An 18,505-nucleotide genomic window follows, 5' to 3' on the forward strand; every position below is an offset into this window, starting at 1 on the left:
CCAGTCCCTACAATTTTGCCAAGTTTCGTGCAAATCCATTCAGCCGTTCGGGCTAAAAGTGAGGCAAACCGCCCTATGGAAAACTCAATGTTAAAAACACGTTTTGGGACCCCCCTTTTTTCTCGGCCCCCCCTTGATGAATCCCCCCCAAATTTCCAGGGGCTGCTCAGAAACAAAATGTTCCATTTCCCTGAACATTTCAGCCAATTCCGTCCACAAACGCCAAAGTTATTAGACATAGAATTTTCAAAAATCCCATAGAGAATACATCCTAACTATATATACCTACTGGCGACCGCCAGTAGGTAATATATATATAGGTGCGTATATATATTTCCAAACAATGTTCAGCTGTAACCGCTGTGCACCCTAACTGCCGGTGGTGTCGTCTTCTCTCCCGATGCCTAAATTCTCCTCTTGCTCCACCACTAAGTTAAATTTGGTGCTCTAGTTTGGTGATGAAGTGCACTTTATTGAAGCAAATGAGTAATGGTATACAACTACACATATTCAGCTGTACAACAGCCTTTGTCAAGATGTTAAACAACATCTTGTGTTGCTTTTTTATAATCATGTGAACAGTTTTGAGAAATGAAGATAAAAACATACTACTACTGTCACTACGTTTTGCACACATAATGGAGAATAATAAATCTTGTCAAGAATTATATACAATCTCAAACAGTTTGTATTATAAACTCATGGTGATGTGTGTCTGATGAACATTTCATCAGAGTAAACAGATACACATTAGTTGTGGCATAGCTGATACATAATATTCTATACAGCCCCAGTGGGCACATACATCTTGAGTCCCAATTTACCTATGTTGATATTTTTCTTAGTTGAAAAAACTAAACACATCACTAGTAATGTTTGTAATCAAAATTGCACCCAAGTGGACATTACATGAGATATATTATCTCTTTTGTTCTCCATATATCGAGAACCAACAGGGAATCTCCCGGGGTCATCTGTAGTAAGACCCAAGAATAAAAACATATCTCAAGGATCGATAACCAATAAATTAAAACCAAAACACAAAAACAATGCGTATGTTCTACAGTCAGTTTATGCAGTTTTTAGAAAATAACAGACCAAAATTCCTATATATATATATATATAGCTTTGCAGAATGATAAAAACGGGGAATAATGAATCATAGCTGAACATAAAGTTCTTCATCGCATTTAAGGCCTCTCAGTTGTTTACTATTGAACGCTAAGATATTTTTAGAGTCCAGAATCCTCAACTGTTTTTTTTTGTTGCCACCTCATATATCCTTAGACATCTGATCAATCATGCTATATTTCAGACCTCTCTCTTCTCCTTCATGTGCCACGTGAAAGTGTCTAGCTACAGGGTATGTAGTATCACTATTCATAATGGCTCTTAGGTGTTGTACAATTCTCTTATGTACCTGTAAGATAGTATGGCTTCATATATCTTGGGGCAAGGACAACTTAGTATTTATACAACATATTCACTTTTGCAATTGGAAAAATACTTTGATTTTCTGTCTGTTCTGTCCCGTGATCACCATTTCTGTCATGTTTTTTCAGTTTTTACATGCGTTGCATTTGTTAGATTTAACAAAGCCATCCCTTGGTTTCAACTAAGTTTGATATTCTTTTCCAGCTCTATCATCACTTCTAGCTAGTGTATCTTCCACGGACCTAGCTCTTACAAACATAAATTGTAATCTCAAGGCTATGGCACCTTCTATCATAGAATCACGTCTGACAAGATGCCAATGGCTTCTCAATATGGATCTTACCTTCTCATGGTTCATATGAAAAGTGGTGATAAATCTACAATTATTGCCTACAGACTACTTCTTTTTTCTATGTTTAAATAAGACATCTTCCCTCTTGATCTTATGAACCTTGCTCTAAGCTGCTTCTAGGGTAGACCTACTATACCCTCTAGTCTCAAATCTACTAATGGTCTCCTTCTCCATTTTCTTGTATTGTTCTTCTGAACCTCAGATCCTTTTAGCTCTCAAGAATTCTCCATGAGGATATTCTTCTTGAGATCAATAAGGTCAAAGCTGCATGCATGTAAAGTGCTTTGCGTGCACTTGGTTTTCTAAATCACGAAGAACTTACCTCATCTTGATTTACAGTTAGTTTGACAGCATTCTTTCTTTTTCTCCCAACAGATGCCCACTGGCTCCCCCAGCATTCCTCAGTTACTATGGCATTGGAGCATCAACCCACCACAATAATATATAAAACTGGGCAAGAGAATAGAAGTCCAAATATAAAGAAACTTAAAACCAAAACAGAGGAAAATGAGAATAAAAATAAATACATGTATGCTTTGGAACCCATTCTACATAATACAAATAAGAAAAAAACTTTAAAACTCATTCTATACTTTTATAAAATGCCAGATTGCAATAGATACAACACTGGTTTGAGATTGGAAAAAAATGCAGCTCTGGTTTACATCTCTACCACTTATGACTCAAGTCATAATCCATCAGGTAGGAAGGTGCTTTCCTCGAACGGAGACTGAAATGATTCACTTCAGCACCATCATTGTCCTCATCACCAGGTATGTTTAAATTCTCACCATTTCTTCTGCTTCCATCACACCATGCAAACCTGGACATACCCCACACCCTGCCATCACACAATCTAACCACGTTTTTCTTCACACAAGCAATGTGTTTTGAACCCGGTATTTAGATTTCCCCATGTCTCTTTATAAACACATAAGCACTCACTCGTCAATCCTGCTTACCAAGCCTGATGTCTCTCCACCACAACAGAATCCACCACCTTTATCCACTTCTCACACTACAACCAGGATGGATTGTGTTTTGATCCGACAAGTCTTCCCCTCAGACACTGGAAAAGTGAAAGCTTGGTCCAGCACAGTGCGTAAGTGTATAATGTCCAGCTCTTCAAAAAACTCCTTCATCTTACTAGCGAACAATTGATCTCCATTGTCAGTAACAATGGATTTGGGGATTCCTTCTGAAGCAAACACATACCTTTAACATTCCAACACACTTCTGTGTATCACGGTACTCACACAACATTTCAATGTGTAGACGCAACCCAGCCCACATGCGTCATCCTGTACTACACCCCTCTCAACTTTGCTCCTCTAGGAATATCACACCCAATCCCGCCAAGATCCACACTCTCAGGATAGGTCAGCTCAATGTGCGATCTGTGCGTAAACACCACTCTGAAATTTCTGACCTCCTGACTGACCACTCGCTCGATGCCTTGTTCATGACGGAGACGTGGCTTCTCGATGAAATGGACTCGGTTTGCAACTTGGCGACGCCCACAGGTTATACCATTCACACTGTGAATAGAGGCACGAGAGGGGGGGGCTTGGCTCTAATAATCAAATCCCATCTTGACTGCCTGTTTAGCAAAACTGATATTAAGGGCTGTGAAAGTGCGCGTTTTTCGATCAAAGCTAACCCTCAGTTCTGCGCAACGGGGCTTCTAATCTATAGACCCCCTGGTGCAGACACTCCTTTCATTAGCTCACTTCTACAGTTTCTAGACGTCAACATCCTTAAATCTGCTAACTTTACAATCATGGGTGACCTTAATTTACATCTTGATAAGGACTCCGAACCCAAAATGTCCACCTTTCTTGCTGATCTTGCGGCCTTCCAACTCACTCAATTTGTGAAGGGCCCCACTCACACAGCGGGCCATCTTCTTGACCCCATTTTCTCCAATATCACGAGCTGCTCCGCAGGCGCGCCGATCCCCATGACCTGGTCCGATCATTGTTTAGTAACTCTGTCCATCCCGTGCAATTTGAGATCTGTTGCGGCACCTACTCCCTCAGTCCTGAAACGGCCATGGAGAAAGCTTCATCTTGAAGACCTACACAATCTTCTGGTATTAAATCCTCCACCCCTTACCGAAGATTTAGATGTAAGCTATGACCAGTTCTGCCTATGGATCACTCAGGCTCTTGATATCCTGATCCCGGCCAGATGTTGTAAAGCTCGCACCCATACTGCTAGCCCTTGGTATAACTTCGAATTAGCTAGCCTGAAAAAGGAATGCAAAAAGGCAGAGAGGGCATGGAGGAAGAACTACGATGTCAATCTAAAACTAGACTATGTCATGCTCCAAAAAACCTACCATCGTAAGATCTGCAGAATAAGGGCGGCATATTATGCCAAGGAAATTAATAACAGCCTTAACACCTCGAAAGCTGTATTTAAAATCTTGAAAGGTCTCACCGCAAAGAAAACTGTTAACACCACTATCACTTCCCCTGACCTCTGTAACAACATGGCCAATTTCTTCACCAACAAGATCCTGAAAATCTACGACTCCTTTCCCAAAGGCCCGCAGCCAGTTGCTATCTTTGATCCTACTAGGCCTTCTCTCTCCTCTTTTCCCGCGCTTGAGCGAGAGAGTTTCCTAAAAATCTGCAAAAAGATTAAATCAGGCTCTCCGGCAGATCCCCTTAAACCGGATACCTTCTGCGAAGCCCATGAATCTATCACTGCGCACATCCGAGAAATCATCAATCGGTCCCTTCTGACCGCTAAAGTTCCCTCCAAGTGGAAGCAGGCCTGGGTTTCTCCCATTCTGAAAAAACCCACTCTAGACCCCTCGCTTCCTGAGAACTTTAGACCTATCTCCCTGCTCCCCTGGCCTGCCAAAATCATCGAGGCACACGTCAACAATATTCTGACAGATTTCCTCCTTACCAATAACATCCTGGATGACTCTCAACACGGGTTTAGAGCTGGTCATAGCACCGAGACCGCCTTGCTCAGTGTTTCAGAGGACCTCCGTACCATCCTAGACACCGGAGGCACGGCAGCACTGGTCCTGTTGGACCTTAGTGCTGCCTTTGACACGGTGTCACACGAGGTCCTCTTGTCGAGATTGGAGGAGATTGGGATCACAGGGCCAGCGCTGGAATGGTTTAGAGACTTCCTTTTCAACAGGTCTTTTAGAGTCTCTACCCCTCCTTACATCTCTGAGGAACATAACATTGGACAGGGAGTGCCGCAAGGCTCTTCCCTGAGCCCCACCCTGTTCAATGTATATGTCCGCCCCCTGGCAGAGGTAGCTAGAAGAAATGGTCTTGCCCTGGTTTCCTACGCCGACGATACCCAGTTGGTGGTGTCACTTAATGACAACAGTGGTCTGGAGGCTCAACACTTCAAACAGACACTCACTGACATCACCAACTGGATGACGGCGAATTTTCTCCAACTAAACGCCGGGAAAACGGAGATTCTCCTCCTGGGCAAAAATACCTCGTCCTGGGGTGACAACTGGTGGCCGGATGTGCTAGGCCCTCCCCCTACGCCTAAGGAATGTGTCAAAAACCTGGGAGTTTGGGTGGACTCTGCTTTAAAGTTCACGCACCACACCAAAAAAGTTGCCGCCACATGCTTTGGCGTCTTGCGTAACATCAGGCCCATTCTGAAGTTTTTTGATTGCCGCACGCGCCAACTTATCGTCCAGGCGACCATTCTCTCCAGACTGGACTATGCGAGCTCCCTTCTATTGGGAGCGAATCTAGCTGAAATCACTAGATTGCAAAGAGTTCAGAATGCGGCCGCCAGGGCTCTGGTTGGTCTCCCGCGCCATTCCTCTATATCAGGAACCTTGAAGAAACTGCACTGGCTCCCGGTGGGCAAAAGGGTCCAGTTCAAAGCATTGTGCTTCGCTTTCAAAATTCTCAAAACCTCCTCCCCCCCAATGCTTCGCCCACTTCTGTCAGAGTACGTCCCTAGAAGATTGCTCCGGACAGAGGGGCAGCATCTTGCGATCGTCCCCCGCACCAGACTGGCTAGAGTGGGCGGCCGCTCTTTCAGTTTCCTAGCGGCCAAGCTATGGAATAGTCTCCCTGTAGCTATCCGCGGGATTCAGGATCTCTTAGTCTTCAGAAAGGCTATCAAAACACACCTCTTTCAACAATAGTTCCCTCCTTAGCGTCTCCACCTCACTGTATTTTGTCCTTCCGCAGCGCCGGGACGCCCCTTTGCTGAGGCAGCCGTGCGCTATATAAATCACTATAGCATAGCATAGCATAGCATAGTCAACTAGCACCAGGACAAATCTTTGTCCTTGCAGCAACAGGTCAAAAGGACGAACAATGTCCAGCTACAAATTAACCCAGGGTTCCTCCGGAACAAACTGCTGTTGACAATGGTGTATTCCTGGATACCTTAGATTTGTAATTTGCCGCACCAAGTATGCAATCTCTCACTACACCTTCAAGCTGGTTATGCAATCTCAGCCACCAGTACCACTCCCTAACTATCACCGCAGTCAAATTATTTCCTAAATGTCCCTCGTGCGCAAGAGTCACAATTTTGTCCTACAATCCAACCTGAGGATTCATCCGTTTCCATCCTCAATACATAGCTCTTCACAGACATTCCAAAGTGCCCTCACTACTGCTGCAAGATCCTTGAAATGCGACTATCCTGACACCACTAGATGTTTTACCAGTTCCCTTACCTCATCTTTGGCAGCTTCACAGTCCCACTCAACTTTACCAATTGTCGATTCCTTAACCCACATAACAAGGTTCACCGTCGCTTCCTCCCTGTCGAGCTTACTGGTAAGCTACTGTGATAAACAATCTGAAGGAACATTCTTAACCCCTGGAAGACCCTTGACTTAAAAATTAAACTCAATCAAATCTTCTCTCCACCTTTTTATTAGTGGGTAGGTGTTGTCCACATTCCTGCACCCCAATAGCTGTACTAGGGTTCTCTGATCCTTTCTGAGTACAAATGGTGGACCCCACAACAAAAACTTGCAGTGAGGTATTGAACAGGTGCAGGCTTGCTCCTCATGCTCAATTACTGAGAGAGCGCAAGGCGAGAGCCACAACCTTTTCTTCACCTGGAACATTACTGCAACTAGTCCCTTTAAACTCACGTCAGTTGTTAGAACAGTTTTCTTTGTAAAATAAAAATAACCACGGGTTAGTATTTAGGCAATTTCATTCTTTTTGATCTTGAAAGCCCTCTCAGCTTCATCAGTCCTCTCAATCTGTTCTCACTTCTTAAGTTGTAACCTGATGGGCTGCACAGCACTGGCAAACTTCCTGACAAACTTAGACTAATACTCTGCCATGCTCAAAAATTACTTGATTTGTCTTTGTTGGAAGATGATGGTGCCTTCATGATGGAATCTGCCAATTCAATTTTAGGACTTATTCCTTCTCCAGATACAAATTAACTGGGGTATGCAACTGACTCTACACCAAACTTACACTTCTCCTTCTTCAAGGTAAGGCCTCTGTCTTTCAATCTGGTCACTACATGCCTCAAAACATCCCCATGCTCCTGCCTAACTTTCCCATACACCAGGATATTATCTTTGAAATACATTATGGTCTCGATGCCCTCCAATACCTAAATCAGCCTGTGGAAGCATGCTGCTGCTGCGGCTAATTCAAAGGGTAATCTCTTAAATCTATATACTCACAAAGGCGTAACAAAAGATGTGAGGGCTCTGGAATCTTAATGCGGCATACAAATCCATCAGACTAAACACTGTAGCCCCTGTAAGAGTGATCACAGCCTCCATGGTCAACACACATCTGGATCTTGGCCCTATTGTCTTTTGGTGAAAAACACCAAATTCCCCTAGATTGGTAGGAACATACACTTTTACGCTTTCTCTTCCAACAGTCAGCTAGTGCACTCGCATTACCTTCCCATCATTCTTCTAGAGCATTGGCTTTTTTTTGGGACCCCCTATAGTTAATATGGAGCAAAACAACAGAACCCTCAAATTCAGATGTAGCGCTTGCAAATATATAATTTTATTAAAACAACCAATATGGACAGTTAAATAAAGGGGGCAGTTCTCTATGCAATAGAGTTGGCACAAATTCAGACCCTTTCAAGACAATAATTAAAAACACAATACAGTCATTAGTCACACCCAATTCAATACAATACAAACAAATATAAATCAGTACAGTTAAGAACATCAGTATGAATCTACACAATGAAACCCAATGGACCAAGGTTTGTATTCTATTGTCTAGATAGATCTAACAATTTTATATTGAAGAGGGAAACCTGGTGAGAGCCCTACTCTCAACCAAGGAATTCCTCCAGGTTAGATTCTTAAAGCAAATTGTGTCGTCGCGTTTTGGTGGTTATAAACAAAGATATGGAGAACCACCTTCTTCAGGACTCAACATGTATGGGATTTACTTCTCCATCACGGAAAACGAAGTATATCACTTTGTCTACGTGGCCAAAAATTTGGCCTCCGCTTTCACTCTCCTAATGCGATTAAAACTCGTATAAAAATGGTTTCTCTGTCACTGTTTTTTTTAACAGAAAACAAAATTGGGTATTAAAACCTCAAGAAGTTATCACGCCGCATAAATGTTCCTTCGTGCAGCGGAAATTCGATACTCCAAACTCATATGTATTGGAGAAATAGCCAATTGTAGTCTCTCACATTTGATTGTTCGACCCTCCACCAAAACGTTTCATGGGGTTGTCAAAATGTTTTAAAAAATGTATCCCCATGTTACGGGAGACTCTCTTTTATCGGGTCTTCCTATTTATATTTGTCCGCCTCAAAAGGTCAGATAAAAACATACACTATAGATTTCCTCCGTTTGCTTTCATTATGTCTTTCGGGCAAGAACTACCTTGACCAACCATTCTGAGGACTTTATTTCCACAATGACCTCCATTTGCAACAATTTGTTCAATTCCTCCTGTTAGGGCCTAATCATAAGATTGGGCACCTTCCTTGCCTTATCCAACACTGGCTTAGTTTTGTTTTACTAAGATAATTTTGTGTGTCTAATCCTTTGGGAAGGCCTAATCGATCCTTGAATACTCAAGGAAATTAATTCACCAAGCTAATGTCTTCCCCAATGGTGGCTACCATCATGAGCTAATTGGAAGAATTGGGGTTCAAATCAATTCTCAGATGTCTCTGATGCCTCCCCCCGAACAAATTGCCTCCCCTCTTGCCACGTATATTTTTCCCACTGTCTCCTTTTGAAATTTATCACCATCATTGTGTAGCTCATGAGGCCTATCTTCATTTCTCTGTATCCTGCCAGACTAATGTCAGGAGGTAGTAATGCAATGCCACTCTTCCCATAAACTGCATCCCAGATGTTGTCCCCCGCCCCAATGTGAAAGGAGACACAAAACTGGGAGGTTTTTCACACCTATTTCAACTTCACACTCTGTCATCGTTATATGGGCACTGTCAACTGTATCATCCACTTGCTTGACGTGTGTGGAGGAAGACACTATATGCAAAATCACATTCTGACTCTCTTCAGGCACATCAAGCATCTTGTGTACTTTTGTACTCTTGCAAGCCCAGGCTAAGTGCCCTTTCCCCCACAATTGTGACACACAGCATTCCGTGCCATACAATTCAGGTCTGTTTGAAAGATGATAAGATCTGACACATTTAAAGCATTTAAATTTAGAGTCTGTCTTTCCCTACATTGGGACTCACATTGCTTGATCCAGCACCTTCACCACCCATGGTTTTCCAAGGAATGTTACTTTGATTGCTATCAGACTGGCGCCTTGTCAACACCCACCTTGACTGAAAATGTAGACACTCTGAGTGATGAGCGTTACCACACATTTCTTAACCCAACCAGAAGCATGCACACCACTATCTTGATAGCTTGTTTGAGTGAGGAATTTTTTTCTAACAGTCTCTCTTGCACTTTTGGGTCATTTGTGCATCATCCCTGATGAGGGCATCAGTCAATTGATCTAATTCACAGGTCGGTGCAAGATTTTTTAGAGAAGACACCTTAGTCTGAGCCCTCATAAAAAACACATGCCTCTCCAACATCACAAAATATAGTGCAACCTACCACAATGAGCACATAGGCTTGAGGGGGACTCTCTTCGTCGGACTGCTACCCCCGGTTGTTGCCTCCTGTAAAGATCGACTTGTGTGTATGAAATACCCTCGTTCAGGAGCATTCAGGGATGCAACAGCAATTTAACTTCAAGCAAAGTTCAGCAGTAACCAACGTGCATCCTTACCACCGGTGGCGCAGTATTACGGCTTCTCTGCTAACAATGCCTAAATTCTCCTCTTGCTCCACCAGTAAGTCAAGCTCGGCACTCTAATCCAGTGATGAAGTGCATTTTTATTAAAGAATATGTGAAATGGAACAGACCTGCGTGTTTCAGCTGTACAACTGTCTTTGTCAAGATGTTAACCTTCATTTGTGTTGTTTTTTATGAACAATATAAAAAGCATGCTACTACTGTCACTAGAGAACAGGTTTATTATTCTCCATTATATATGAAAAATGTAGTGACAGTAGTAGTATGTTTTTTATGTTCATTTCTCAACATTGTTCACATGATTATAAAAACACAAGAAGGTGTTAACATCTTGACAAAGGCTGTTATATAGCAGAATCACGTAGATGTATACAATTGCGCAAATGCTTCAATAAAATATGAAATAATGAAATGTTATATGGGGGTGTGAGTGGGTGCATCAGAGATTCTGTGAATTATGTCATCAGTGATGTCACCGACAATGTCACAGGTGATGTAATATGTGAGGTCATAAGCAGTGCATTGCGGGGGCGCAAGTCATATTTGGCTCAGCTAACTATAACTGCTAAACTTCACTGGTTTTATACGAGTAGGACCTGAGCCTAACTATAACGTCCTTGTAACCTTTGGGTTTTCTGTGATTTTCTAAGGTTTTTTAAAATTCTATTTCTTAATTGTAATGTCCATTTTTTTAAGTGAGATTTTAAGATTTTCGTATTTTTGTTCTATAATTAGATATTGTACATTATAAATATGTTATATAACACAATTTATTTTTGGTATGTGTTTATCAGAAAGTACATTAATAACTGTTTTTATTTGTGAGAATTTTCTTGGTCGGCACAACATTGCCACATGTAATTTGGAGAATGTGTGATCAGCAAATGTATTTCACATACTGAAAAATACACTTAAACATATTTTTTAAATAAAGTTTAAGTCTAGATATTTAGTAAAATATTGTTTTAACTTTTCTTTGTGTGATCAATTTAGGAGAAACCCACCCTTACATTTTTTTTTATGTTCATGACTACCAACATCAATCCGAGGACGTTGGTAGTCGTGAAGGGCACATGATTTGTATAACGTGTAAAATAAATATATAGACATATTGTACAGTATATTTAAAAGTAGAGCTTTATTAGTGTACTGTTAAAACTCATATTTTTATAAAGATTTTCCAGAAAAATCATCTTTAAAGACTATTTTCTTGTTTTTCGCAGTTACGATGGGCATTGGGATGACGCCGGTAGTTGTGAAGAGTGTGTGTTGTATACAAAATTTAAAACATATATATAGACGTATTCTACAGTATAATTAACAGGAGAGGTGCATTTCTATATTGCTTAAACTTATTTTGTTGCAGTTGTTTAGCCTAAAACTAAAGTTGAAATCTATTTTTCTAATTTTGCAGTGACGCTGGGCTACGCAAACATATTTATAATTGCGACAATAGCGTGTTTTTGAAAAGTTTAAACATTTTTATAGACATATTTTAGAGTAACTGTGACAGTAGGTGTCTATATACCACAGCTTTAAAGCAATGCTTTTATATTTACATTATTCAAACCTAATTTTATATTCCATTCCTGGTGTTCACGATTACGTGCGTAGGCACGAAGATCATGTTACCCAAAAAGAATGTGATATGATTGGATAAAACAGTTTTCAACTATATTAAAAGGAAGTCCCACCCATATTATTTTTCTTGAATGTTCCATTTGTTGGGGAATCATTCTGAGCAGGTGTGTGTGCAGTGGAGAACTCATTGTGGAGGTTGGCTGCTTTTTAATTTTTTAAGAGAAAATGTCAGCAGGAAGTACAGAGGAGAACCTGCCCCAACAGGAGGCAGAACCAGATATTCAGGAGGTGGAAGGGGTAAAGAAGAGCAGTGTAGCTTGTGAATTTGTCACTATCCCATCTAGGGAGTCCAAGATGGTTGTGAGTTTGTAAAGTGCTTTCTTTGCGAGAAAACATTATTAAGAGGTTCAAACTAGAAGTACTCCTGTGTTGCAACTTCTATGTTGTACCATCTTAAAAAGTACCATATTATGCTTTAAAAAGGCCAAAGAGAGACAGAGAAGCTGCAGGACCATCATCATCTTCAGCTGCACCACCTGTACCAGTGCAAAAGGTCCCATCTCAAATTGAGAGCCGTCATGTAGACATGGTGCTAGAATTCCATCATGTGGCAATATACTGCATGGACTGCACCACCATAGTCACTGTGGGAGAGCAGTCTATTGTAGCTATGCGAGATGCAGCAAAGCAGCACAAATGTTATTTTTTTTTATTTCAATCCTTAGTTTGTGGAGCTTGTTTCTGCTCCTTGTTTTAGTTTTTTATACCATGTTTACCATTTCTTTGGAACGAAAACACCCAAAAATATAAAATCTTTAACAAAAATGTTTTTATGGTTAAAAAAAGGGTAAGCTGAATGAATTTATAACTGCATGGGTAGTGCCCTAGTGATTGGATGACTGCAAGGGTGGTGTCTAAGTAAATGGGTGAGTTCAAGAGTAGTGTCTGACTAAATGAATGAGTGCAAAGGTAGTGACTGGGTGATTGGATGTATGCATGGGTAGTGCCTAATGGAATGGATGAATGCATGGGTAGTGCTGGGGTGATTGGATGAGTGCATGGGTAGGGCCTGAGTGATTGTATGAGTGCATGTGTAGTGTCTACGTGAATGGATGAGTGCAAAGGTAGTGCATGGGTGATTGGATGAGTGCATGGGCAGTGCTGGGGTGATTGGATGAGTGCATGGGTAGGGCCTGAGTGATTGAATGCATGTATGAGTAGTCTAAGTGAATGGATGAGTGCAAGGGCAGTGCCTGAGTGATTGGAGGATTGCATGGGTACTGATTGGGTGATTGGATAAGTGCAAGGGTAGTGTCTGAGTGAATGGATGAGTGCAAGAGTAGTGCCTGGCTGAATGGATGAGTGCAAGGGTAGTGACTGGGTGATTGGATGGTGCATGAGTTGTGCCTGGGTGAATAGATGAGTGCATGGGTAGTACCTGAGTGAATTATGAGTGAATGGGTAGTGACAGAGTGAATGGAGGACTGCAAGGGTAGTACCTAGGTTATTATGTGAGTGCATGGATAATGCATGGGTGATTGGATGAGTGAATGGGTAGTACCTGGGTCATTGGATGAGTGGGTGGGTAGTGCACGAGTAAATGGATAAGTGCATGGCTAGTGCCTGAGTGAATGAATGAGTGCAAGGGTAAAACCTGAGTGATTGGATCAGTGCAAGGTAGTGCCTGGGTAATTGGATGAGTGCAAGGGTTGTGCCTGGGTGATGGGTGAGTGCATGGATAGTGCCTGAGTGATTTGGTGAGTGCATGGATAGTGCCTTGGTGATTGGATGTGTGCATGGGTAGTGCCTGGGTGAATGCATGAGTGCATGGCTATTGCCTGAGTGAATGGATGAGTGAAAGGGTAGTGCCTGGGTGATTGGGTGAGTGCATGGATTGTGCCTGGGTGATTAGGTGAATTCAGGGAGAATGTGTAGGTGATTGAATGAGTGCAAGAGTAGCACCTGGGTGATTGGATGAGTGTATGGGTAGTGCATGGGTAAATGAATGAGTGCATGGGTAGTGCTCCAGTGAATGGATGCATAGAAAGGCAGTGCCTGAGTGATTGTATGAGTGCATGGGTAGCACCTCATTGAATGGATGTGTGCAAGGGTAGCACCTGGGTGATTGGATGAGTGCATTTTTAGTGCCTGGGTGATTGTGTAACTGCATGGATAGTGCCTGAGTGAATGGATGAGTGCATTGGTAGTGCCTGGGAGACTGGACAAGTTCAAAAGTAGTGTCTGGATGATTAGACGAGTGCCTTGGTAGTGCCTCATTGGATGGATGAGTGCATGTGTAGTGCCGTGGTGTTTGGATGAGTGCATGGGTAGGGCCAGATTGATTGGATGAGTGCATGGTTTGTGCCTGGGTGATTAGATGAGTGCATGGGTTGTGCCTGGGTGATTGGATGAGTGCATGGTACTACCTGGGTGATTTGATGAGTTCCTGGTTGATTACATGACTGTATGGATAGTGCCTGAGTGAATGGATGATTGCATGAGCTGTGCCTGGGTGATTAGATGAGTGCATGGGTAGTGCCTGAGTGAATGGATCAGTACATTTCTAATGCAATTTTTATAAAGGATTAAACAGTTATATACATACCAGTGAATTCAGCTTGTAGATTATATTGTTTTCTAGCTCTCTGTGGGTAGTTTTGACACTGTTAGGATTTATAAAAACTAAGCACAAGAATAGTACACCACTCTCATACAAAGCAATCATTAAATTGCAACCTCTTCAACGTTGCACTCTGTGATCATGAGAAAGGTAGTAAATGAAATCATGTCTTTCATTTTAGATTACACTGGGCCATATGTAGGTGGCCAAATACCGGTCGGTAATGGCCGATTTCGTCCGTTACCGACCGGTATTTGTAGTTTCAGATGTAGAGGGCCAGAAAATTACCGATTCTGTAAATTTACCGAATCGGTAAATTTACAGAATCTGTAAATTACCGAATCGGTAAATGTACAGAATCGGTAATATGGGATGTAGGTGGCACTGGAAGCAGTGCCACAGGCCCTTAGGAATTCGTTATTTACCAATTGTTGTTCAATTGCCCATAGTTAACTGTCTTGATAGAAAACGACCAATAGAGTTCAGTAAAATACCAAAATTGCTTTCTGCTTGTTCAACTTCCTCTATTTAACTGTTTTGATAGAAAACGGCCAGTAGAGATCAGTAAAATACCAGAATTGCTTTCTGCTGAGGGACTTTCTTTTTTAAATTGTTCTGGCAACTGCCTCTATTTAACTTTCTTGATAGAAAGCGACCAGCAGAGGCCAGTAAAATACCAGAATCACTTTAGCATTCTCTAGATTTCAGTCCATAGAAATTATCTTCCACGAGCACCCGTAGACAACAATATTTTTTCCAAATCTTGTATTTTCAGTGATATGACCACCTAAGACCCTGATTTTATATAATAAATAGAGCTTTGGACTATACCATTTCCCGCTGAAAGGCAATATTTCTCTTCATGTGTTCCATTACCTGGCGTGTCACGCAGTTTGGTGCTTACTTTCCCTCCATGTTAAAGAACAGTAGATGTTTCAGCACCCAGGATAATGTGCTGCATAGCTAAATACATATAAGGTCCCAAAGGCGAGACCAATTGCATTGCAAATGCTTGTATAATTGTGCTGCATTGTATGATATATTCAGGTCGAGTTGTGTGCTTCAGGCCTAGCCCCAGCCACACAAGTGGAGTACCGTTTGTATCAAGAGGCATGTGGAAACACAAAATAGTAGAACAATTGTTATTACCAATTATATAGCCATGTCGAAATTTCTGCCGTGGATATGGATTATTCGGTCACGCAAAATGAGTCTGGAGTAATTATGGGATAGCCATTGTCTGCTGCTACTTAGATTTGCACAATATATTAATAAGTGACTAATACGTATATTGCATTAGTAACTGTAATTCGCTTTTATATCTGTTTTTATAACTGTTTAACTTAAGAATATGTAAAAATGTAAATAGGATGAGTTAGGGTGATATTTATTTATTTTTTACTTGATGATCAAAATAATTCACTGTGGATCTTGTTTCTTTGGGGACAGTTGGTGGGGTATCAAAAACAGCTTTTTTTTTTATTATTGTAATATGTCTTCTATGATTGAAAAATATCGAATAAAGACTATTTGAATTTATTACCAATTATATTTATCTGCATGTAATACTTCCAAATTTATGCCAGTGTGCAAGAAAGAAGACATTTTGCAAAATTCCCTTATATTCACATGATAGCATGGATAGCCCCAAATTCGGAGGTGACGAATAACCACTTTTCCTAAACTCAGTATTGTGTGTACTTCCCAGAAATACATAGGTTTCCTTCATACCTATTTTTCATTATTTATATTTTACCATATAAATTGATGTATAGTCGGTACACACAATCCTGGTAAGGTACAGCTCAATTTGTTGTCTCTAGGTATTGCATGTTTTTGGAAAACCTACAAACCCTATATATCACTATAATCAGAAGGATCTGTCTGAAATATTCACATATTGCTTTTGTAAATTTCCCATTGTGAGAAGAAGTTTTTTTTACTTCAATAGTTAGTTTCTTTGGGAAAATGTTGGGGGAGCTACACAAGTGACCCTTTGCTAAATTCAGGATTTTAACTACTTTAATTCCTTCATGGGGTTCACACCTCTTTCCACCACAAATTGCAAGAAGGTTGAAACCACACAAATTAGTAAGAATTGACTGCCTTTTAAACAAATGCAAAAACTAAGGTAAAACATAGTTTTTGATACTACTGTGCTTGTTTCTAAAAGCTTTAAAGTTGGGGGTCAAAGCACAGCAAACATCTTGCTGATGTTTTTTTCTAGAAAAAAAATATGCTTTCCTGAGCAGCACTCTTTCACATTGTGCGCAAAAAAACAAAAACATAGCTATATCTTGGCTATTTTCTCGGTCTTCTTTATGGAAATAAACAAGACCTGGGTACCTTTAGTATCCACAGGATGATAAAAAAAATTGTGCAAATTTGTTGTGGATACCTCATGGAAAAAAACATATGAAGCAATATGCGCAAAGTACCCCAAATAACAAAAAAGGCCTTGCATTCTAAGGGAAAAAGGCCTAGCAGCCAAGGGATTAAACATATATTAAAGTGTTCTAACCAAAGCTACCCATCACCTGACTTTTACCCTTGTTTTTCCAGTGAATCTTTATTTTTGTTAACATACCACATGCTAAAGTTCTCCACACCCAACCAACCATGAGCAGCCAACCCCAACTGTGCATGACCTTCATCTATGTATTGTGGAGTTTGGCCTCAGGGACTGGCTTGCAGCCTGGTCCTGCACCAATTCCTGCTTGGGCAGTCTACATCCACTGAGTCATGCATTTGGCTGTCTGTAGTAGGGTTGGGTCACTAAGCTTGGCCTTCCACCAGATTTGGCATGCAGCTCTCCACAGGAGCCTTACACACACTCTGGAAATGCACTTCTGTAGTGCGCAGCAGTGTTTGGACCCAGCTGACCAGGCCCAGTGTCCAACTTGCCAACCCCCATTGGGAATGGCCTTGGTCTATGCACCACAGGGGTTGACTGCAGGACTTCAATGGGCCACGGGTGGTGACCTGCCTGGGGGTCTGTGGCCGGGCCCTTCTCTCAACCGGTCACATGTGGCTAATACCTACATGTGGCCATTGAAAAACGACAACCGTAGTTCACTGGATAGTTTTGCTCTCCATTATTTTACACAATTTTTGTGGAACCAGGGAAGATCCAGGATTTACAAATCCAGCATAGGATTTGCAAATTCCACAATAAAAAGCTTTTTAAATATACATTTTATTGCTAGAGGTGTCCCTTTATGCCTCTTAACACATGGGTCCGGGAAGCAGGATGGGTTCAGTCAGCCCCTGCCTGTCATTTTACTTTAGGTCTCGCCTACAGACAGCTGTTAGGTGTTTTTTGCAAAATACCTTTTGTAGACCACACCAAGAGTTAAAGTGGCCTTAGAGCCAGCCCATTACTTGGTTGGATTTTTATCACTCTCATTTACTTGATTCTAATTCAATTATTTTCCTTCCTCTTCTTGTTTGTCCCATCCCTGTAGGATTGCTTCTTTGCCGTCTATTTGATTGGATGACTTATATCCTTACAGCTTTCAGATTTAGGGAACTCAATTTTTCTTTTACTTTGAGCACAACATGAAAGTGTATGTGCTTTCTTGCCATTTACCCCGTGTTCTGCTTTTTTGCCGATGCTACATAGTATTAGTGAAAAGCATTGGCAAGGCCAATAGGTCTAAATGGCAAGACCCATTTGCTTTGCAAATGCTCATTTTATTTTTACAGCACAGTGCTCAATGCACCATGATGAGTTATGACAGCCACAGCAGAAATGTTTCTGTGATGTCAAGAGTGTGGTGGTTTCATGAACCTGCAGCTGGATTCATCAATCTGCAATGCATGACCAGAGATAAGATACCCTAGTCCAACGGTGTGCCTTTAATACATTTTTCTTATAGCTTTGTGACTTCTCCGTGGATTGGTAAATTAATAGTCCAGATACCTCTAAAATGTACCCTCTTTACGCCCACACTGGAGCATTTCTTAGATGTCAATTTCTCAAAAACTGCTGAACAGATTTACACCAAACCAAGCAAAGAAACATCATGAGTAACTTGTGTCACCCAAGTTGGTGTAATTCTGTTTAGTTGCTGTTTTCTACCTTGACGACAAATAACAGTAACTTGTACCCCTCACATATTACATTGCTCACAGCATATTAAAAAACAGCATTGATGATATCACTGATGTCTCATCAGTTGGTGTGAGGGGCAGCAGCAGCCCTTGAGGCTGTAGGTACCCTCACAATAGCATCGTCCTCCAAGGTCTCAGCA

General features: G+C 41.3%; 1 protein-coding gene across 1 annotated transcript in view; it reads left to right on the forward strand.

The window, feature by feature from the left end:
- LOC144825051 (uncharacterized) overlaps positions 1 to 18,505 on the forward strand; it is a 284,399-nt gene that overhangs the window by 118,801 nt on the left and 147,093 nt on the right. The gene's annotated exons all lie outside the window — the stretch shown is intronic.

Source organism: Lissotriton helveticus, chromosome 3_1 (assembly GCF_964261635.1).
Source record: "Lissotriton helveticus chromosome 3_1, aLisHel1.1, whole genome shotgun sequence".
Lineage (NCBI taxonomy): Eukaryota > Metazoa > Chordata > Amphibia > Caudata > Salamandridae > Lissotriton > Lissotriton helveticus.